The sequence below is a fragment of the Dreissena polymorpha genome, chromosome 9 (genome assembly GCF_020536995.1).
Source record: "Dreissena polymorpha isolate Duluth1 chromosome 9, UMN_Dpol_1.0, whole genome shotgun sequence".
Classification (NCBI taxonomy): Eukaryota; Metazoa; Mollusca; class Bivalvia; order Myida; family Dreissenidae; genus Dreissena; species Dreissena polymorpha.
The window spans coordinates 20,831,490-20,855,579 of NC_068363.1; the positions used below are offsets into that span (position 1 = coordinate 20,831,490).

General features: G+C 34.9%; 1 protein-coding gene and 1 long non-coding RNA gene across 8 annotated transcripts in view; one reads left to right on the top strand and one right to left on the bottom strand.

Moving 5' to 3' along the window:
- Nucleotides 1-24,090, top strand: part of LOC127846695 (NLR family CARD domain-containing protein 4-like) — a 755,110-nt gene that overhangs the window by 90,804 nt on the left and 640,216 nt on the right. The gene's annotated exons all lie outside the window — the stretch shown is intronic.
- LOC127846727 (uncharacterized) lies at nucleotides 13,749-15,878 on the bottom strand. The gene is made up of 2 exons (XR_008033634.1): nucleotides 15,770-15,878; nucleotides 13,749-14,026 (listed from the first exon to the last, which is right to left on the bottom strand). It is a non-coding gene; the product is annotated as an uncharacterized LOC127846727 (long non-coding RNA).

The window sequence follows — 24,090 nt, forward strand, 5'->3', positions numbered from 1 at the left end:
GGAGATGGGCGATTCTGCACAATGAAATTAGATTGCATCCATTAAAGTCATGCAAGTGAGTTCATTATAAGAACCTGTAATCATGTTACTTTGATACACAGTGAACAGTCACTACGACAAATTTAATAGTTTAACAAAATATGTTAGTCACTGAGAGATATAGTTTTGTTCTCTACATGAAGATTAAATTTTATGTTAACACAACACAGCTTCAAAAAAAGTATTTCTTAAATAAATATGCTTGTATGACTCTACAGCTAACTTAAAATTTTAATGTAATTTCATTTTAAGTAACATTAATGATTAATATCTTGCCCCTGTCTTGAAAAAAACGACACTCTAAACAGCACCTGAATTAATGAACAAAAAATTCATATGTTTCAAGTATTATTTATGTTATAATTACATGTTATACATATTTTAGGTTTTTATGACATTTTTATGCAACTTGTGTAACTTAATTAATATTTTTATTAACAGGGTGATTTTGTCATGTGCTGTATTGCACAACATATGCAACATGCGAAATCTGCCAATGGATCCTTTGGACATAGATGCCTTACCAGATCATCCTGAAAATTACCATGGAAATGAAGATGGCCTTCGTTACAGGAATGTAGTAGCAAATACATTTTTTTAGATCATAGGTGTCGTGATCTGAGAAAACTAGGCATAATGCATGTGCGTAAAGTGTCATCCCAGATTAGCCCAGATATTGCAGTCCACACAGAATAATCAGGGACTAAACTATACGCCTAAATTGGATTTTTGCTAAGAAGAGACTTCATTTAAACGAAAAATGTAAAAACGATAAGTGTCGTCCCTGCTTAGCCTGTGTGGACTGCACAGGCTTATCTGGGACGACACTTGACCCACATGCATTATGCCCAGTTTTGTCAGAACGCAACTCATATTCACATTGAATAAGTCATGTTTTCAGACCTGTTAATTCAAATGACTTGCATTTTTAATTGAAACAACTATTTAAGCTTTTAGAGCATTTTAAACTTACTAAAGTTACTGTATACAATTTTTCCAAAAATCACAAGAAATACACAATGAAGATGAATTTCATGTAACTCTTTAATATAACTAAACTATATCTTCATAACAAAATAATAACAAATAACAAAATAATCTATTCCTCATCAAATCGCGCCAACTGGGCCTCAAACAATTGTATTTGAAGCTCCAGCTTCCTCTTCTTCAAGGCATTAAGTTCATGTAGACTGCATTGACTGCAACTAAATGGATATTAAAAACATGGTATAATTATTTAATTTTTATTTAATTTTCAAAAACAGTAAATATTTTAATGGCTTCTTTTATGTATAATGAAAAATGGTAAATAATGATGACACTTCAGGTTCAGTCAAATGATAACACTTTAGGTTCAGTCATCCATATTATGCACATGTTTCTGTTATCTAGATGCTTGTATAGAATAATTTATTATATTTTAAAATACATAACATACATACCATGAAGGTGAAGGTTTGTCTGGAGGAGAAATAGTTGCGCTTCTATAGCCATTCTCAGCCATCGATGGTGTATATCTGGAATAAGTGCATCATGTCTAAAGTCAGATGTATTTACCATTATAATTTTTTATATTCAAGATATGTTTGTATTATATTAACATGTAAATAATGCATTTGTCTGATAGCGAGTGTTTTTTTTGCAAATGATATGCATGTACATGTATATATATATATATATATATATATATATAACATTTCTGTTTATGAAATTGCATGTAAGTTAATTGCAATAATAATGTTTTTTATAATTAATGCCTCACCTTCTTTTCGGATTAAAGGAAACTGATTTTGACATCGCAGCACTAAAATTAAATAATATTAAATATCAATTATAGACCTATTCAAAATGTAATTTCACTTTTAAACATGTACAAAAATCATTGGTGCATTATTTCATTTTGTATGGCCCCGGATCGATAGATCGGGGATACAATGTATATTGTTTTTGTCCTGTCTGTCTGTCATTCTGTCCCAAAACTTTAACCTTGGGTAAAATTTGATAACTTTTGCAATATTGAACATAGCAGCTTGATATTTATCATGCATGTGTATCTCATGGAGCTGCGCATTTTGAGTGGTGATACTTGCAAGGACCATATTAATTTGTCAGAATCATTCAGCAATGTTCAAAGTAATATAATTCAACATAAACTTGTTTAATTATTTGAATATTGACTTTTCACCATTCAAAATGAGCAGCTCTATGAGATACACATGCATGATAAATCATGGGGGCATTGTGTTTTTGACAAACACATATCTTGAATAATTGTGTTATAAGTTCAAGCTATCATCAATTGTGTATTTTAATGATTACCTTGAAGTACACATGGTCATGTTGATATCAGCATCTTGCTGGTCATCATCACTGTAAGCATATTGACAATATGTTGTTTTTTTTAAATCAACATCATTTGTTTCAATAATTCAAATTTGTTGTTACATTGTAATTGTTTATTTATGCAATTGTTACTTGTATATGAATTGTCAAAATATTGTGTTTAACATGCACGTTCATTACTTTACCTGTTGACATGTTTAGATAAGAGATACTCTTATTTATAAATTGAAGTGTATTGGTTGTCTTAATAGTTCCATTTATTAAGTAATTACATCATTTGTGGTTATGCATATATGTTGAAAGAGTCGCTGTCATGATTTATTTATTTTAAATAAATGAATTTAAAAACAAAACAAATAAATTGTTCAAACACAAGACAACATTACTAATTTTGTTATTAACACTTGTATTTATATTAAGCAAATATCATTTATATACTTTATTTACACAAAATTATTATAGCATTATTTTAAGGCTAACATCAAAGCAATTCAATTATGGTATGCTACATTTACAATATGTCAATACGTCACTGAAAGAACTTATTGTAAGAGTAAATGTTCTACTTTTTGTATGCATTTTAATGTTACTTTAAACAAATTACCGCATATCGGTCAATTGCAAAATAGAGGTGTCTAGGCTGCTGGGTCCAATACCCATTATGTCAACTCCCTCTTTTCCAATTACGTTCATCACAGCCTCAGTGAGGATTGTGCATTTTGAATTAAACGGAGGACTGCCTGTAATATTTTGAGTATTATACAATAATATGCACTCAACAAAACATAATAAAAAGCAAAACATAAACAGTACTAAGTGATACTTTGACAGGTGCACCATTAGGAGAGAACGTTTCATATAGCCTGTGATCCAATAACAAAAATAAACAGCAAAATAAGTTCATTGTTATTATAATTAAAATTTAACAGTTCTAGTAAGCTTTTTTTTCAATTATGGTCACAAAGAAATGACTATATAATATTATTTATTGCCATTTTACAAAAAATATTGTTTTGACAAACTGCATTAATAAGTAATGTTTATAGAAGTTAATATTCGAATAATTAAACAAGTTTATGTTGAATAATATTACTTTGAACATTGCTGAATGATTCTGACAAATTAACCCGTTTATGCCTAGTGGAGTCTCCCATCCTTCTAAATTGGATCAATTTATTTCACAAATTAGGGATGTCTAGTATATTTATTACTATATTTAGAATATTTCTTACATAAATTCATTTAAGCAAACAGCCCAGACCCCGATGAGACGCCACATCATGCAGTGTCTCATCTGGGTCTACGCTGTTTGCCAAGGCCTTTTTTCTAGACGCTAGGCATAAATGGGTTAATATGGTCCTTGCAAGTTGTATAGTTTCCATGTTATGCTTGTAATGTTGTTTTATATAAATTATTTAAAGGGATCTTTTCACGCTTTGGTAAATTGACAAAATTGAAAAAAGTTGTTTCAGATTCGCAAATTTTCGTTTTAGTTATGATATTTGTGAGGAAACAGTAATACTGAACATTTACTACGGTCTAATATAGCCATTATATGCATCTTTTGACGATTTTGAAACCTAAAAATTATAAAGCGTTGCAACGCGAAACGATTGAATAATTTGGAGAGTTCTGTTTTTGTCGTTAAATTTTGTAAAACTAAGAAGATTGCTTATATAAAGTATAAAATACGTGAAGTATGTATGCTCGGCGGAATAGCTCAGTAGGCTAAAGCGTTTTTACTTCAGGACTCTGGCAGGACTCCAGGGGTCAATGGTTCGAAACCTGGTCCGGGCAATGTTCTTTTCCTTTTTTTTAATTTTATTCTTGATTTTTTACTGGAGCTTTTACGATCCAATTTTTACATTTATCGATATAAAGCATTTAATGAATAAGTGAAAAAAATGCCAAAATCTGTGAAAAGGCCCCTTTAACAAATACATCAACTTCCACAACAGTAAATAAAGTTGTTCCTTTTATACTTGGTAAAAGAAAACAGCCCTAGTTAAAGTTTCATACCAGTCAATGTCAGCATACGCTGATGATCCTGGTAGATCCATCTTTGTGTAGACGTGAGGTTCTCCCATTTTTTCTGGTTATATTACACTAATTCCGATTCCCATAGGGTCCCATTATAAAACTGACAACTTTCACAGCTTTTTTCTTGCCTTTCCGACGTATCAATTTTTCCGAACCTGGTATCATTTTAAAGATGGATCTGTCATCTTCCAATAATTGCAATCAAAAACATACCGTCTCGCAACTTCTAAGAAAGTAAATCGCTGTCGAATGAACCCACCGTAGAAAAACGTGTTTCGGAATCCTAATTTCGACAAAAGCCCCACACAATAGAAAACACACCCTCAAAAGTTCATCTTTTAAGTTAGCTTCCGATCCAAGGCATCAAAGTACTCCAGACACATACAGGATATTACAAATAACCACAAAAGTCATGTCTCACATTGTTAAATGGCTTATATTCAAGAAGAGAAAAGGAACTCTTTAGAAATAGGCACTACTTTCGAATGGACCACGGAGGGATACACAATGATTTAGTGTAATGTAACCTTTAAGGGAACTCAACTTTGTCCTATCTTTTTCAAACTTTCTCCACATGAGATTTCAACTATTTCCACAATGAATATGCAATTTCAGTGCATTCGGATGGGGGTAAAGGCCTTAAAATGGCCATTTGAAGCGGTGACTAAATTGGCCGCAGTCAAGTCGGAATGCATGATTTTTAGTCTAAGTGACGACAGCTGATTTTGCGTCTCCAATTATTGTTACGCGTAACTTTCATGGCAAAAACTGGTATCATTGCATGCGAAATTCACCAATATATCAGCAAAAGGCCCAAATAAATGTATTGATTGTGAATCAGTGTACTTTTCTTGATGAAATAGGAGACTTTTTTTTAATTTTAAGCACTTTTTTGAATAAAAAACTCACTGACAGCATATAAAATCATGTTTTTTAGGAAAATTATTATTAAAAGCTTCACTTACAATCTAAACATACACATTGCAATTACAAAAATTAATGCTATTATGATGAGAGGCATAATTTTCAGCTTTCAAGCTGATACAAGCTGGCTACCCAAAATTAACACTTAAAAAGGCGCAAATCGCTCCTTCAACAGCTTACGACACAAAGTGACACTTAATGCGCATCCAGATAGTCTCTCTCATATAAATAAGTCCTGTTAGCAACATTTTATTAAGTATTCTCTTTAAAATCCAGTGTTGAAAGCGTAAGTTTTGCAAAAATGTCCACAGTCACCATGCAAAAGAGCATGTTTGCTAAGGAATTCCTACGCGAGTGGCCACACTAATGTCGTGGCAGGAAAGTCATTTGGGTGTGATTCCTCTCTAGTTCAGTGAACATTCATTCCACTACCTGGGGATGACTATCAGGATCAATTTTCCCAGCTTGGTGTAGTGTTGACCTTTCAGGATGTTGATGGATCGTCCACAAGCGCTGCACCACTGCGGCCTCTGTTCAGGACACAGAGTCGGATTGAGGTGTACACAAACCCGCAGTCAGGCAAGGATCATCCAGACCTTTAATAAAATAAAATGTTTAGGCCCCTGAAACTGGCAATTATGTTCAACACTGAGATAAGGATACACATAGAGGAGACATCATGCCATGGCTTTCTCATTATTGACACGGCAAACTCGAGCAGCCGGGGACTTGGCTCTAAACAAAAACAGGTATGCTCCATCAATGTGAGCAAGATGGCATGTCAGAGTTAAAAAGGGCAAACAAACATACAAAAGAGATATTTAGGAAATTAGAAATTAAATGCCAGAAGTAATTTTAAGTATTGTTTTTCTGTCTGCAATGGTTGCTGTGGAAAATAGTGCTTAACGCATAGTTTGGCCTGTAGGGGTTCTGCTAGCAAGAACAAATCGAAGTCATATCTGCCCGCGAACTGTAAGCTTGAGATAACCATATCTGATGAAGTACTGCTTTGAGAATGCATTCTTATTGTACTTGAACCAGATCGCATTGACAGCACAAGGCTTCAGACCCCCCAAAAGTGTGAGGCTTTCAATAGTGCTTACCTGATACCAGACCGCATTGCCCGAGACAGTGACTTTCTCCCGGAACTGCACAGGCTGCATCCGCAGCACAATCCTTAAGCTCAATCAGGGTTCGCACAGGGCTTGAAAGAGCTTGAAAATGAGTCCTAGGCTTGAAAAGCCCTTGAACAAAGGTTGGCCTTGAAAAAGTGCTTGAAAAGTGCTTAATTTATGTAAAAAAAGCCTTGAAAATGTCTATTTCTGCTCAAAATTACTTTTATCATCGCTTTAATTATTAACTTAAATCGTTCTTAAGGGAAATATTATGAAAATTTATCATAAATTCCTTCGCGCAAAAAGTTGAGTACGAAATATAAGCTTCGTACACTATTGAGTACGAAATGTTATGTGTACACGTCACAGATTATGTGTACTACGTCAGAGGTTCTTCGTTGTGATCAATTTTCGCGAGTGAAAACGCAGTGATGGGGAAGTGTCGTTTCAAACCAGGGTGGTTAACTGAATATTCCTGGGTACAGAAAACAAATGACATTCGAAAAGCACATTGTCGAGAATGTATGAAGACCATTGATGTCGGGGGGATGGGGGAAAGCGCTTTGAAAAGCCACAAGAAAACATGAAATTGAGAATCAATATGTTTGTTTGTAATAACTTTAAAAAGTAAATACATATGTGAGACTCATTGAGTTAAGGATGGATATTAAAAACATGTATTTGTATGTAATTAAATAACATGTATGAGTTAATATGGAATAAGTTTAATGAGTTTGAGCAATTAAATGACATTTACTGTGTTAATCTGGTTTGAAAATGCATTTTTTAAAGGAAACTAACGTACTGTTCTTGGCCTTGAAAATGAAAATTTGGCCTTAAAAAGTCCTTGAAAAGTGCTTGAATTTAGGTTTGCGATTTCTGTTTGAACCATGTCAATCATGGTCTGGCTGACTCTGAAATAGTGAAATCTGAATTTACAGATGCTCATTTGTCTAAAGGTTATGAGTTTATTGCCTATCTTATTAAAAGCAAACACAATGACATGCTTAAAAAGACATGTGCATTTCTGAAAAGACATACAGCTGCCCGATACTTGACTAGGAAAAGGCGCTATGGTCTTCACTCTGAAATTCATTACTTTAAGGGCTTAACAGAACAAAAGCCAGATCTTACAGCTAATTGGCCCCACCTACAGCTAAATATGCTTTATAGGTTGAAAATAAAGTTATTTGTCTGAAGAACTAGTGCTATTAACTCATCAGCTATGTTGCTCCACTGGCCGCAATGCTGTAAACATAGTGTATATATGGAAATACCTAGTCTACCACCTGCACCGCACCACTACGTCCACTGTAAAAATACACAGCTAAGTTAGTACTTTAACGAACAAACTGAAATTCATGTGTTAATTAAACAATCAGTATGATGAATCACATTGAAATCATGTCCAGTGCACCAGTCAGAGCAAGACAGCTAGCGGATTGTTGACCATCTACGGCTCAAGGACAAACGGCCAGGCCTACAAACAAAGAGAAAAATGGCATAAATGGGTTGCATGCATGTAATTTTGCATATTTTTCATCTTGCTCTCCACCTGAAACTTCAATATATGGACATAATAATATTTACATTTAAGAATTGTTGGAAATGTTACCCTTACTTGTCCATACCAGGTCCCCCACCCATCCGGAACCGTCTAAAACCACCTAAAACATCCATTTGGACCAAAATATTGACACCTCTCATCTATTTTAGCACCCAAATCATCAAAACATTCATTAAAATTCATTTTCTACTTGTCTCGCTTGCAGACGAATCCATGTGACCTTGACATTGCAGTAAATGTGCTTTTTTAAAGGTTATATTACACTAATTCCGATTCCCATAGGGTCCCATTATAAAACTGACAACTTTCACAGCATTTTTCTTGCCTTTCCGACGTATCAATTTTTCCGAACCTGGTATCATTTTAAAGATGGATCTGTCATCTTCCAATAATTGCAATCAAAAACATACCGTCTCGCAACTTCTAAGAAAGTAAATCGCTGTCGAATGAACCCACCGTAGAAAAACGTGTTTCGGAATCCTAATTTCGACAAAAGCCCCACACAATAGAAAACACACCCTCAAAAGTTCATCTTTTAAGTTAGCTTCCAATCCAAGGCATCAAAGTACTCCAGACACATACAGTACAGCCAAAGCGGCACAAACATAATCCGCGGCTACGCCACGGCCAGATTATTAGTTCGCGGCGGCCGAATCGTGTGTTCACGCGGCGTATCGCCGTGGCACTCGGCATCGATCCGCGCAACGACGCCGAGTCTGTATTAACCTCGCGTACTTTCGCGGAGTAAATCCGCCGCATACGTACGCGGCGGATCGATTGAAAAGATATCCACCTACATGTACATACATGTATGTGTAGCGTAGAATTAATTACGCGCAACTGTTTATGTTTTGTTCGATTATCATTATTAAATTTGTAATCCGAAACACACTTCCAAATTTTAATGCTAACGCGTCCTTTGGCAAATTCTAGCGTCAAATAAACAGTGCTAAAATATCCTTTGTTTCATAAAAAGCGCGCGAAAATTATGCAGACATGTAGAACGTCGTTTGGAAAGTTTGGGTGTATTTTGTGTTGTATAAATACATGAACATCACGTCAGGCGTAAATCGTGTGTTCAGTGGAGAAAAAAAACGCCCCGATTAGACGTTATTTCATCGTCTCTATAAATAGTAACAAATGCCAAAATGTATTTGATACTTAAGGAAATATCGAGAATGTTTGTGTATCGTAAATATTTACCAGCATTTGCTTTAACACTGGAATATACGGGATTATCGGGTAATAAGTAGCGATATTAAATGTATAATATGAACAAAATAAAACGTGTTTATATAAGCATATTCAAACAATAGTTATAATAAGCTGATAATTAACAAAACTACAAATACATCGTCACCGTCTTGATTATTGATGTGGCTTCAAACTGCTAATTTTCTCAGCTAAAATATAATAGCGGAATCAACATGCAATTAATTTATAAATCCACCATATGCTGGAGCCTTGACCACTTGTATGTGCGAAAACATAATTACGTGACCTTGTTTATGTGTGAAATACATACGCTACGGGCAGGAAACAAACTTAATAATTGGCCAGACACATTTACTATGCTTACATGTATATGCTAATACAATCCGCGCACAATAAATTTATTATGATTTTAATTATTATTATAATTGTTCTTTCAAAATTTGTTAACTACATGTAACTAATAATTAAAAAAAAATTATTTCATGATCGCATCGACTCGGCATCATGTCGCGGACCGCGGCATGCCTCGGCGGACAGATGCGAAGTTTCGCGGCGAAATGCGACTTGCCGCCGCATACTGACGCGGCTTCAACGACTGACGCGGCATCGACTCGTTTCGCCTTGCCGCCGCGGATCGCGAAATACGTTTGTTCCGCTTTGGCTGTACTGTACAGGATATTACAAATGACCACAAAAGTCATGTCTCACATTGTTAAATGGCTTATATTCAAGAAGAGAAAAGGAACTCTTTAGAAATAGGCACTACTTTCGAATGGACCACGGAGGAATACACAATGATTTAGTGTAATGTAACCTTCTCGAGGTCACTCCCTTTTCTGTGGGGCCCTGTACTATTGGCGTTAAATGTAGTTTCCACATTTGACCACATTTCCTTTTTTACAGAGCTAGAAATTTCTGAATCAAAGACAACACAGAACTTAAAATATAAACTTTGTAGTGGGCTTTCTCTGATTTCAATGTCATGTTAACCCTTTCAGTGCGGGAACCAAATTTTGAAGGCCTGTGCAAACAGTTTGGATCCAGATGAGACGCCACAGAACGTGGCGTCTCATCAGGATCCAAACTGTTTGCTATTCTGATAGTATTCTTTGAAAAAAATCGAAGAAAATGCTAATTTTTGAAATTTAGCAGACAACATTGTAGCAAACGACAAATTTCCCAGCATGTAAAGGGTTAATGTTCACTTTATACTGTGTTTTTTATGTTTAATTTGAGGATATATTTCATCCTTTTTTCCAGTATTATATCCACTTGGATTAGATGCTTATCCTTATCAATAATATCATCAAAAAATTATTTAAATTTAATTTAAGTATTGCCTTTAATATGGGATACATAACAACATATTGTGTCAACACAATAAAAAACAATTGCTGTTGTTGTGAAACACAATGCCACCTACTGCGCCACTTGAAGCCATAAATTTGACCTTTGACATTATGGGATTACATTGACCTTTCACTACTCAAAATGTACAGCTTCTCGAGATATACATGCATGCAAAAATATCAAGCTGCTATCGTCAATATCGCAAAAGTTATGACCAAGGTTAAAGTTGTGGGACAGAATGACAGATAGACAGGCAAAAAACATTTACAATATACCCCCGATCATTCAATCCGGGGGTATAAAAATCAAATTAGATACAGGGTAATATACTTTATTTTGTGAAACGCATTGCAAGCAAACATTCTAATTGTTAGTTACTGTGCACTCAATGATATTAAAACAATTGTATCAAATGCAATTAGACATTGATAATATCAATGAACTTTCATAAATGGAATAACAACAATGGCTTAATAGTTGATACATAAACGTCAATACAGCCATTTGTCTTCCCCAATTAGGAAAAGTACCTTACCCATTTGGAGAAATTAGTGCGAAACATCCTGAAATTGGGAAATTTCGCGTCATGAAATCTTCCAATTGGGAATGATAGGGTTTTTTAATTGCTCAATGGTATCAAAAGCAAATTGATAATTTTATTTGTTAACTTGCAGATAATGCTCTTTTATGGAACAAAATTGATGGCATTTGCCTTCCTTTAGGGAAATTTTCAGACAGCAATTGTAGTTTTTATGTCCCCCACTATAGTAGTGGGGGACATATTGTTTTTGCCCTGTCTGTCTGTCTGTCTGTTGGTCTGTTGGTCTGTCTGTTGGTCTGTTTGCGCCAACTTTAACATTTTGCAATAGCTTTTGCTATATTGAAGATAGCAACTTCATATTTGGCATGCATGTGTATCTTATGAAGCTGCACATTTTGAGTGGTGAAAGGGTAAGGTTAAGGTCATCCTTCAAGGTAAGAGGTCAAATATATGTGGCCAAAATTGCTCATTTTATGAATACTTTTGCAATTTTGAAGATAGCAACTTGATATTTGGCATGCATGTGTATCTTATGGAGCTGCACATTTTGAGTGTTGAAAGGTCAAGGTCAAGGTCATCCTTCAAGGTCAGAGGTCAAATATATGTGGCCAAAATCGCTTATTTTATGAATACTTTTGCAATATTGAAGATAGCAACTTGATATTTGGCATGCATGTGTATATTATGGAGCTGCACATTTTGAGTGGTGAAAGGTCAAGGTCATCCTTCACAAGGTCAAGGTCATCCTTCACAAGGTCAAGGTCATATATAGGGGGACATTGTGTTTCACAAACACATCTTGTTCTTCATTTGGGAAAGTACCTTTTACGGGTACATTATAAAGCAGGGGAAAAATCGCTGCCATAAAATACTTAATTATGTTCATACTTTAAAAGGCAGTCATAAAAAATATCTGCAATTAAAGTGTTTGGATGTTAAGGAATAAACTTATCGAAAGTAATTAAAATACCGGTACGATAAAAAATTATAATAACACTTACGGCTGGTAAACCTATGTCTGTCCAGTTTATGCCTGTTCATACCGAAGTTCATGTACTCTTCACCCATCAAATGAGCGAGGAGGGTGTTTTCTTGTAATGTAAAGTTGGGCGCTCGTTGTTTCGCCATTTTTTTCCAACTATCTTCTGCATTCACTTCCGTGTTTTTTTCCAAATTTGTGTACATGTTTGTTGTTGATTAAGAGATGGACGACAACAGCATAAAATCGATACAGATATTTTGTGACAGCTGTTTCGACAGATGCCGGAAGCGTAAACCTCTTACATTATGCACTTTTTATATTATTTATTCATCATCTACACGGAATATTAAGATTTATCTTATCAACACATTTGTGCGCTAATAACATTCCGCCATTTTGCGAGCACTTTTCAACGTCATGTTCTAAATATAGTAATATTTTTGGCTTGACGATTCCAGTTATAGAATTATTTTTAAACGAAAACGCATTTATTTTTCCTAAGTATTTAAGGACAAATCTTACCTTAGGTTCTACCTAAGGGACTTAGTAAGAAAGTTAAGGAAATTTTTGCCTTAGGTAAATTCTTAGATAATTAAGGAAATTTTAGCCTTAATACTTAGGTGGTTGGTGAATACGGGCCCTGAGCATATTTAAGTAAACCGTTCAGCCTATTCGTCGAAATGTCTGTAATCACACCGTGCAATCGACTAACGCATCGTCTGCGGTTCATCCATCGGCTGCGGAAGTGTATACATGTACATGTTGGTTAAAAGGGGAGTGTAAGTATTTCCCTATTCTTTATATTTTACGTATTGAATGGAACAGATTTGCGTGTGTTCTTTCAGAGCCTAAGTAAGAATGACTTTGTAAACGTAATCCTTACCTTCCTAGCTGCTTACTTATAAAGAAATCCGTTAGAATGTGGTCAAAAATCAAACAAAATTCACCACTCTTTCTGTCAAACTCTAATTACACAGGATTTAGACCAAAGATAAATATGAACAACATTTTATTGAAACATTTAATCATTTCTCTTCGGTTATTCCAAATTACAGCATCCAACATGAGCACACAACATTTTTATCAACGTTTAAATTCAAGTGGGGTTGGAAAAACGGCTCAAGACAACGGCTGCAGCTACTTATTAGATAGATGGTCATGACATCGGCTGCGAAAATAAAATTATGCTCAAGCCATCGGCTGCGGCAATGAAAAATGGCATTGTCTTGAGCCGTTTTTTCAACCCCACTCGAATTTAAACATTGATAAAAATGTTGTGTGTTCATGCCCGTTGCTGTAGATCTGCCACGGAATCATATGGAATTCTATAGAAATCGTTCAATGGAATTCTGTGGAGTATTGGCACTGACTTTCCAAACTATTCCATGCAATCAATGGAAAAGTGAAAAAAAATCAGAAGAGGGACATGATATGGTATGGAATGACGTAGAATTCCATGGAACGCCATAGAATTCCATGGAATGCCATATAATTCCATGGAACGCCATAGAATGCAATGGAATGCCATGGAATTCCATAGAACGATGTGGAATTTCATAGAATTATATGGAATTCCGTAGAAAGCTATGGAATTTAATGGAAAGCTGGATTTAAATTTTTAAAAACAACAGATTATAGATTAATGGCATTTTATTGATTTTGAACGAGTAACGAGAAGTGTTCTGGAAAATGTGCACTGAATCGGTCTGTATATAAAATGCCAAAATGGCGGCGCTGGTATAATGACGTCATTTTCGTTGTTGCTGTAATGGTTGATGTTGCTGCTGGGTTGGTTGCCGCTAGAGTTGTTGTTGTTGCTGCTGTGGTGGTTGTTGCTGTTGGAGAAGTTGCTGCTGTTGGAGAAGTTGCTGCTAAAACTGTTGCTGTTGCTCTCTAAGTCGGCCGTCAAGCTGTCAAAAGAATGACAAACCATTGAAATCAATAAATCTGTAGTCTTCTACCCTTAATATTGAAGTCCTACTGGTGACTAAAATAAATGTTCTTTTGATCTTATGTCACGTTTTGAATAAGTCAATTTAGGAGATAAAGTGTCAGGTTGCAAGATACAGTACAGCTAACGCGGCACAAACATAATCCGCGGCTACGCCACGGCCAGATTATTAGTACGCGGCGGCCGAATGGTGTGTTCACGCGGCGTATCGCCGTGGCACTCGGCATCGATCCGCGCAACGATGCCGAGTCTGTGTTAACCTCGCGTACTTTCGCGGAGTAAATCCGCCGCATACGTACGGGACGGATCGAGTGAAAAGATAATCACCTACATGTACATACATGTATGTGTAGCGTATAATTAATTACGCGCAACTGTTAATGTTTCGTTCGATTATCATTATTAAATTTGTAATCCGAAACACACTTCCGAATTTTAATGCTAACGCGACCTTTGACAAATTCTAGCGTCAAATAAACAGTGCTAAAATATCCTTTGTTTCATAAAAAGCGCGCGAAAATTATGCAGACATGTATAACGTCGTTTGGAAAGTTTGGGTGTATTTTGTTGTGTATAAATACATGAACATCACGTCAGGCGTAAATCGCGTGTTCAGTGAAAAAAACCGCCCCGATTAGACGTTATTTCATCATCTCTATAAATAGTAACAAATGCCAAAATGTATTTGATACTTAAGGAAATATCGAGAATGTTTGTGTATCGTAAATATTTACCAGCATTTGCTTTAAAACTGGAATATACGGGATTATCGGGTAATTAGTAGCGATATTAACTGTATAATATGAACAAAATTAAACGTGTTTATATACGCATATTCAAACAATAGTTATAATAAGCTGATAATTAACAAAACAACAAAAACGTCGTCACCGTCTTGATTATTGATGTGGCTTCACACTGCTAATTTTCTCAGCTTAAATTTAATAGCAAAATCAACATGCAATTAATTTATAAATCCACCATATGCTGGAGCCTTGACCACTTGTATGTGGCAAAACATAATTACTTGACCTTGTTTATGTGTGAAATACATACACTACGGGCAGGAAACAAAATTAATTGGCCAGACACATTAACTATTCTTACATGTATATGCTAATACAATCCGCGCACAATAAATTTATTATGATTTTAATTACTATTATAAATGTTCTTTAAACATTTGTAAACTACATGTAACTAATAATTTTAAAAAGATTTTTTTATTTTATGATGCGCATCGACTCGGCATCATGTCGCGGATAGCGGCATGCCTCGGTGGACAGATGCGAAGTTTCGCGGCGAAATTAGACTTGCCGCCGCATACTGACGCGGCTTCAACGACTGACGCGGCATCGACTCGTTTTGCCTTGTCGCCGCGGATCGAGAAATACGTTTGTTCCGCTTTGGCTGTACTGTAGCTCATGCTGTGGAGCACCAGCCAAGTTAATGAGCACTTTTTGCTCAGGTTAGCTTAAAACTAAACAAAATTATGACAAAATATATTTAACACAGTATCTTTTTATTTAACTTTATTTGTTGGTATGATTAGTACAAATTTAATATTGCTACAATTAAAATGATGTGTAATTCTATATGTATGAAAATGCACAGTGAAACAAACAATTTTTTTTATTTATTTATAAACATTAACATCATTAATAAGCATTGAGTGCTCATCATGCACACTGCACAAAAAAACCTTTAAGCCTCAGTTCCATAGCATGATAAACTTCCGATACTACATTCAATCTTATTAATTTGTACACATAAGGTCTTATTACACAAATGTACTTCCTTTATCAAGCTGCAACTGCACCTGGTGAAAATTCATGTGACTGCAGCATTTACATTAATATTTGCCATACTATAACCTCAAACATCACATCCAAAAAAGGTCTACAATGATGACATTAGAAGCATAAATTTTAAGGGATATATAGAAATATTATGAAAAGCACAAACCTTCAGTTGTTGTTCTTTTCCTAGACACACTGCTGAAACACTGTATGCATGTCACTATTTAACAACATTTTATGTCACTTTCCAAATGATTACAATACATTATTATTTTAAGAAAGTGTTGTTAATGGAAAAACTCATTAATTCTACTGTTTGTGAAATGACTTAAACTTTATTTTAACAACAAGTTAAACCTGGTTTATTTTCTACCCTGTCTTAACTGCAGTTTTTCGGCGTAAACTGTATTAAGCCAGCTTTTCACCCTGACTTGACCTTTGTAAGTGTCCAATAATATTCAAATAAAATTTCTCGCGGCTAGGTACGAATAAATACACTTCATTTATTCCATTGGCTGAATTGAGTATAACACCAGAACATTGGAAACATATCCGCGTCTTTGTAACACTGTTTTACTGCTTGAAACAATTTTATCTCTAATGAAAAGGCTCAATAGATAGAACAGTTTTACAATCAATTTTCGACATAAATACAGTTTGTGCGTTCACCTTTTATTTTCAGAGAATTACAAGCGCAAAAGCGTTTATACTAAAGGCTATATTCTCATATTTAGTACTTACTTGCATTGCATTTCAACCCGCGAGGTTTCGGGTCATTTCACGGCCAGTGTTTGAAAGTCAGAGTTTATATACAGTTCATCACCGGAGTTCGCAGAAGGGGTTGCGATGTTTTCATTGAAGGAAAAAATTGGAATCTATGCTATTTTTGTCTGATGGAATAAATAGTTCGTTTAGTCGCTTTGTCGCTGTTGCCTTGGTCGTGTACAGTTGGCGTAAACAAGCCGTCGTTTCAGCAGCAGAATTGTTACCTGACTTTAATGCATTGCATTCCAATCCGCAAGGTATCAAGGTCAGTTTGCGGTCAGTTGCAGAAATCTTTATATAAACGCCGTCTCGTAAACTTTGTGCACTTGAAGTTTGTTTTGATCAGAAAGATACTAAATAAAGATATTCGGCGATATTATTGTGGTATGTCAATCATCGATTTTTAATGTTTTCAACATTTGCATGATAAGGACCAATTTTGATAAAATTAATTAGAAATATTTATCCATTTAGACCAGTTTATTAAGCATGAGCACAACAATTCACTATACTATAATTATGCAATTAAATAAGATTTGAGTATTGCCGGCTGACCTATATGCACTCGTTTATTTTCATGTTTCTTGTGTTTTTCTATTCTGTAAATATAGACATCTGAGTAATAATATCACATAAAGCAAAATAAGCCACGAAATCTGGCGCAACACCCCGTAATTGATTTGCTTGTGATGGAGCTAAGAACTGCGCAGAAAAAAGGCATCCGCTACTTTTTATCTCATAGAGATAACTTTTGATCGTTCATAAACATCGACCACAATCAACGCCGTATATCTTTTTAAAAGATATTTCTTGTTCAATATAACAGGTAAACTTTCTGTATTTGAATTCAGCCAATCAGAAAAGGCTGTTATATGTCACAACCAATAGATTAACAGCAGAAATACCATACCATCTGACTCACACACAGCCACACACAGGCTTATCAGATAGTTTGTTAATTGAAAACCTGGACAGTATTTTGATATTGAGAGAAATTAGAGTGTGTAAAATATACCGGTAATATAACTTGAAGGAATTTTAACTTGTAGAAATTGCTTTGAAAGTTACTACTACATGTACTACTACAACTTCTACTACTACTACTAATACTGCTACTACTACTACTACTTCTGCAAAACAAATACTTTAATAACTACAACTTCAACAACAACAACAGCTACTACTACTACTGCTACTTCTACTACTTCTACTACTACTACTACTACTACTACTACTACTACTACTACTACTAATACTACTACTACTACTATTACTACTCAACCCATGCGAAAGACATCGGACCTCGGACATTTCCGATAAAATTTGCTGAGGTCCTGTATTATTCCCGACATTGTCGGACCTTGTGTCCGACCATAAATAAATTGTGTGTTTTGGTAAAACAATGAAAACAAAACTAGAATATGAACAAATACCGATTTCAATGTTCAAAACCAAAATATGACCAGCATTGATGCTAATGTGCTTAAGAATTTTATAAACACAAAGTGAAACGTCCGCCATTTTATGCAAGCGCTTATGAAAAGTGAATTTTTGGATGGGATCATTCCCATTAAACATGCGTAAATCAAATGACACAATGTGCGAGCATATTCATATTCACTGGTCATATTTGGTTAAAACGACCAATCAATGAGCGACTTTAATTTAATTTATTATTCATAAATTTACATATTTTGTCTATAGTTTCAATGTGTCAATAATATCTTGTTGTGTGCATTAATGCCAATGTATTTTTTCTATTTTCCAATACTTCATGTACCGAGTTGCACGTCTATATAAAGTTACGGCACATGGTCTGTTTTGACACTCACGCTTAAACCTTTCCATGCGTGAAACTCACTCTGTCAGCAAAAATTTCGATAATTTTGATAACTCAAGAACGCATATGCCTAGGATCATGAAACTTCATAGGTAGATTGATCATGACTCGCAGATGACCCCTATTGATTTTGAGGTCACAAGATCAAAGCTCAAGGTCACGGTGACCCGAAATAGTAAAATGATTTTTGGATGATAACTCAAGAACGCTTTTGCCTAGGATCATGATACTTCATAGGTACATTGATCGTGACTCGCAGATGACCCCTATTGATTTTCAGGTCACTAGGTCAAAGGTCAAGGTCACAGTGACAAAAAACATATTCACACAATGGCTGCCACTACAACGGACAGCCCATATTTTATTCTGTTTCCACACTGTCCAGTTAAGAGATTTACAAATTGAATTTTTGACACATGTTCATTCATAATGATGTATAAGCCTTTGTTTTTGTGCCAGTAAATACTATGTTTATGGAAATGACGAGAGAATTTAACATTTAAAAAACCAATGTAATATGATATGGCAACAGGACAGTTGTGATTTGCTGGGTCAATTCTATTTAGCTTGACCATCCAAGATGTTGATAGCTTTGACAAACTGGTGGTCTGAAACATTGAGAAAATGTCACGATTCACTGACAATAAATCAAACATGTAATTCTTGCTACGCATCTTGCATTTAATTTTGTCAATTCAAATTATACATAAAAATATAATTAATTTTTAATCTGCTTGTTAATTGAAAAAAAGCAAAACGTTTGTATGTATAAAACAATGTTAATACATAAATAGGATCAAGCATATTAAAATATCAACTTAGATTTAGTTTCCTTTACTGTACAGGATTTGTTAAGTTAGGTTAATATTTGTGTATTGAACAAAAATAACAACAGTGTAAAGAAAAGTTAATTTGGGGATGTTCTATCCAAACCCTGAGAGTTCAGATTTCCTCAAATGCCAAGTACAGATTGTAAATTTCAACCCACTCCTCTGGTTAGTTTTCAGAGCGCACATATAATTAACTTTTGAGCTTAATGTCTCATTTGTACATGCATAACTGTATTAACTCCAAACCAACTAGTACAAGTGGTAGGCCAGTATTACATGGACTGGTGTTCACTGTTTACACCATTTCACAACCCCATCTGATACTGGTCAGTATCTTGGCAAGTGGCCAAAGTTGGGAGTGGAATTAATGGTCTATTACATAACTGACTTCTGTGTGTGGTAAACACATGATACTGGTCATGTGGTAAAGTTGCACTTGTATACATTGCCCAATACACAACACTAGCCTTGGCTATTTTTAATCAGATTGCATTGCTATCTATGGTGGTCATTGACTAGGGGAGTTAACTGCTATAAATAACATGTTTCATTACCATTAATTAATAAATAAAACATTACAAATTGTGTGCATGTTTCACATATTGTCAAATAAGTCAAAATGTGTGAAAGGAATCCAAAAAATCAAAGACTCAATCATATAATGGATATAATTGATTAGTATAGCTCCTGATTGGTTTTTGCACTATTAATTGGATACATTTCACAGGTCATTGACATAAGTGTCATAAATTGTAGACAGAATGTATAGAGAATTTCATCTTAGTATTAATAAGTAAATGATTCCATGATACTTATTGGATTTTATTTCAAGGTCACAGTGACAAAAAACATATTCACACAATGGCTGTCACTACAACGGAGAGCCCATATGGGGGGCATGCATGTTTTACAAACAGCCCTTGTTTTATTTATAATTGCGAGTTGATTTAAAAAAACGCGTCTAAAATGCGAGAACACAACTGAGGTACTCGCCATTTTTTGTGAGTTGGGAAAAAGCAAACAAATAAGCAGATTTCCAAGAAAAAAGCTTCTGAAGATCGGGAGGATACAGTGGTCTATCTAAGGTCTTTGCCGTCGATCATAATATTGTAAGTTTATAATGTGACAGTTCCAAATCTGTAAACAACGTAGTTTGCAAGGGATGTCAATCTGGCCGGTTTGTCTGCAAGGGTTTATATCTCTGTTGATGCCCGTTTCTCGGCACGTCTCTGGGGCATATTTGTTTCTGGATATGTAAATACTGCCTTTATCGTACTCGATATATTCCGGAGAAAAACATAGAATTAAAATTTGAGAAGCACAATAGCTAACATGAAATAGAAAACTTTATTCGCGAGTAAACTTTGTACACTGGACGTGACCGGAGTTCATAAAGCTGCAGACTATTTTCCTAACACTAGTCAGCAGGGGTTCTGAAATATGCTGTCCGAGTTGTCAGAGTCGTCAATTTCCCCTTCCGGACCACTCTGGATCCAACCGGCTTTTTATTGCATAAGGAAGCCTCTGGTATAACGTGGGCGCCATTTTGTTTTCGGACTTCTTTCAAGCAAAATGGCCGCGCCCATCGACAGTTGTCAATTGAAGGAAAACAAAGTGCAAATCATGCCCAATACTTAGGGACGCGATACATAAAGTATGCAGTGCAGTTAGGCTATAGATTGCCTCGATTATAGACCAAAGTTATTAGTGCTGCAACAATATACCGGTATATCGGTATATATCGCAATACGCAATCCGCATATTGTATTGCGATACGATTTTCGTCATACCGGTACGAAAATTTTACAAACATGCATCTACATTTCGTTCAGAAAAGCCATCCAAAATAATGATATCAAGGTAAACAAAACAAAGCGGTATTTTGTAAGAATAAATTGTTACGTAAAAATGGCATTCTAAAAAGTCTATTATACAGAGTAGCGTTGTTACATGGGAGCATTCATTCTATGCTTTTAAACGAATAATCGTTGAATTAATTTCGCACAACTAAATGTTTCATTCGATTCTGAAATTAGCATTATTAAAGGGATCTTTTCACGCTTTGGTAAATTGACAAAATTGAAGAAAGTTGTTTCGGATTCGTAAGTTTTCGTTTAAGTTATGATATTTGTGAGGAAACAGTAATACTGAACATTAACCATGCTCTAATATAGCCATTATATGCATCTTTTGACGATTTTAAAACCTAAAAATGATAAAGCGTTGCAACGCGAAACGATTGAATAATTTGGAAAGTTCTGTTTTTGTCGTTAAATTTTGTAAAACTACGAAGATTGCTTATATAAGGTATAAAATACGTAATGAATGTGTTCTCGGCGGAATAGCTCAGTAGGCTAAAGCGTTTTTACTTCAGGACTCTGGCAGGACTCCAGGGGTCACTGGTTCGAAACCTGCTCCGGGCAATGTTCTTTTCCTTTTTTTAATTTTTTTCTTGATTTTTTTCTGGAGCTTTTATGATCCAATGTTTACATTTATCAATATAAAGCATTTAATGAATAAGTTAAAAAAAATGCCAAAATCTGTGAAAAGGCCCCTTTAAATTTGTTATCCTAATTTCGGAAACACGCTTCCGAAATGTAATGCTAACGCGACAATAAAAAAAAAGTGCTTTATTCTTTTTTTCAAAAAAGCGCGCGAAAATTATACAGACATGTAGAACGTCGCCTGCAAAGTGTGGGTGTATTTGTGTTGTATAAAACGGGAACATCACATCAGGCGATTTACGCGTGTTCAGTGGGGAAAAAAACGCTCGATTGGAAGTTATTTCATCACATCTTTAAATAGTAACAAATGCCAAAATGTATTTGATATTTAAGAATATTGGTGAATGTTTGTATTTTGTGTTATTCTTGAGCATTTTTATAGTAAACATCAACCAGAATTTGCTTTAAAACTGGAATATACGGGATTATCGGGTAATTGGCGAGTTATAATTTTGGTACAAGTAAGCAATATATTGCGATATATTGCAATACGGGTTTTTGAACTGACAATATATCGCGATACGCTTTTTGGCGTATTGTTGCAGCACTAAAAGTTATGAACGCTCTGTCCTGGGAATTGGAGAGGAACAAGGAAAATTTGGATATCTAAGTTCTGTAGTAGCGGCACCCTGTAATAGCTATAACTTTGTTTTTTAACTTCTAAGCATGGTTCGAGTTGTCGTCAGCAGTATTTCTATGAAACTAACAATACAGATTTGTGTTTCATAGCTATAGTGCTTAAGACATAAAACACAATCATCTTCGAAGTCAAGTTTCTTGGAGCAAGTTTGTGGTAAGCATTTATCCAATATTGTTAATACTTTTTGTCAACACAGCTAGATGCACATTAACTTTTCATGGCCAGTTTCCAAGATTTGCCATTCAACCATCTCAAGTATTCTAATTGTCTGGTCAAAAGTACAAGTCCGTGGTCATTGTATGTTGTAAAACTTACATATATCATGTGTTTCAACTTTGTTTTTTTTAAGTATTCATTACATTTTCATAAAGTAAAAATATCAAACACACACATTTTAAAATTGTGTGGGCAATTAATTATGTTTTGCAGTCACATAAACAACCAAGCTATGTAATATGGAATGTTTACACCCATTATTGCTGCTTCTTCCTGTATTCGCGCGATGATTATCTGAGATATTAACTCCATGATTCTATATTCTCAAATCTTTTCTATAAAGAAGGAATGTAGTTGACAATTGTTTATAGTTTTATTTGATCGTTCGTCAAAAAGTTGTAATTCTGTTACTCTTGTATCTTCAATGCAATTGAGTAATTAAATAGTAATTAAATTGAATGCGTTTTAATTCCCTTTTATTATTGTTTAATTTGAGTTACAATGCTATGACGTTAAATTTTATTTACACTTAAATGTATTATGAATATTGCTGGGCCAAGTGTGAGGTTGAGCGCTCTATAACCAGGTTTAAACCCCCAATGCTTTTCATTGACCGTTCCAAGGCGGTGACCCCAGCTTTATTCATATTTTGTGTTTATGTTGGTTTGTATTGTGCTGTTTTGTACTGTTTGGGCAATCGGTCACTTGCCTTAAATAAAGGACCAACTAATTGTTTTAATGAAAATTCAATACTGCTCCAGCAGCTGGAGTTTCACTTCTTTATATTGTAAGCTTCTTAAACAAGCCTATGGCCGAGCTGGACGACACAAGAGTTGAAATTTAATGTCCCTGTCCAACCAGATTGGTTTAACCTGGAAGTAAATTAGTTAAGGTACTGTAATTCAGTGCATCTCAATTATTCTTATGAAAAAAAAAGTGCATCTCAATTATTCTTATGAAAAAAAAGCAAAGAATTTAGGTTATTTTTACAGGTCTTCTTTGTAACCAAATATTTCCCATTAAAAAATCAGCTCAATATTAGTGGAGTGTCAAAAAGTTGGTTTATCCAATAATACAACCCCAGTGCTCCAGCTAGGATTTGAAAAGGGCAAGGGGGCTTATTATTCAAAAGGGCACTTTCGACGCGCAGTATTTTGTCAAAAGGGCACTTTCGACGCGCAGTATTTTGTGAAAAGGGCATGTACGAGCGCGCGGGTGTTTCTGAAATGCTTCCTATTGCATGTTAATTTATATGTTATAAATAATTGTATTATTCCCATTAATATTAAACCATTCAAATATAATCTCTACAATGAGGATTAAAGTAATTACAATGTAATAAGAGATTTATGAATAATCATATGTAAAAAAAAAAAAAAAAATTGAGGGGGAGGGGGGCAGGGAGGAGGTTTGGGGGTGGGGGCAGGGC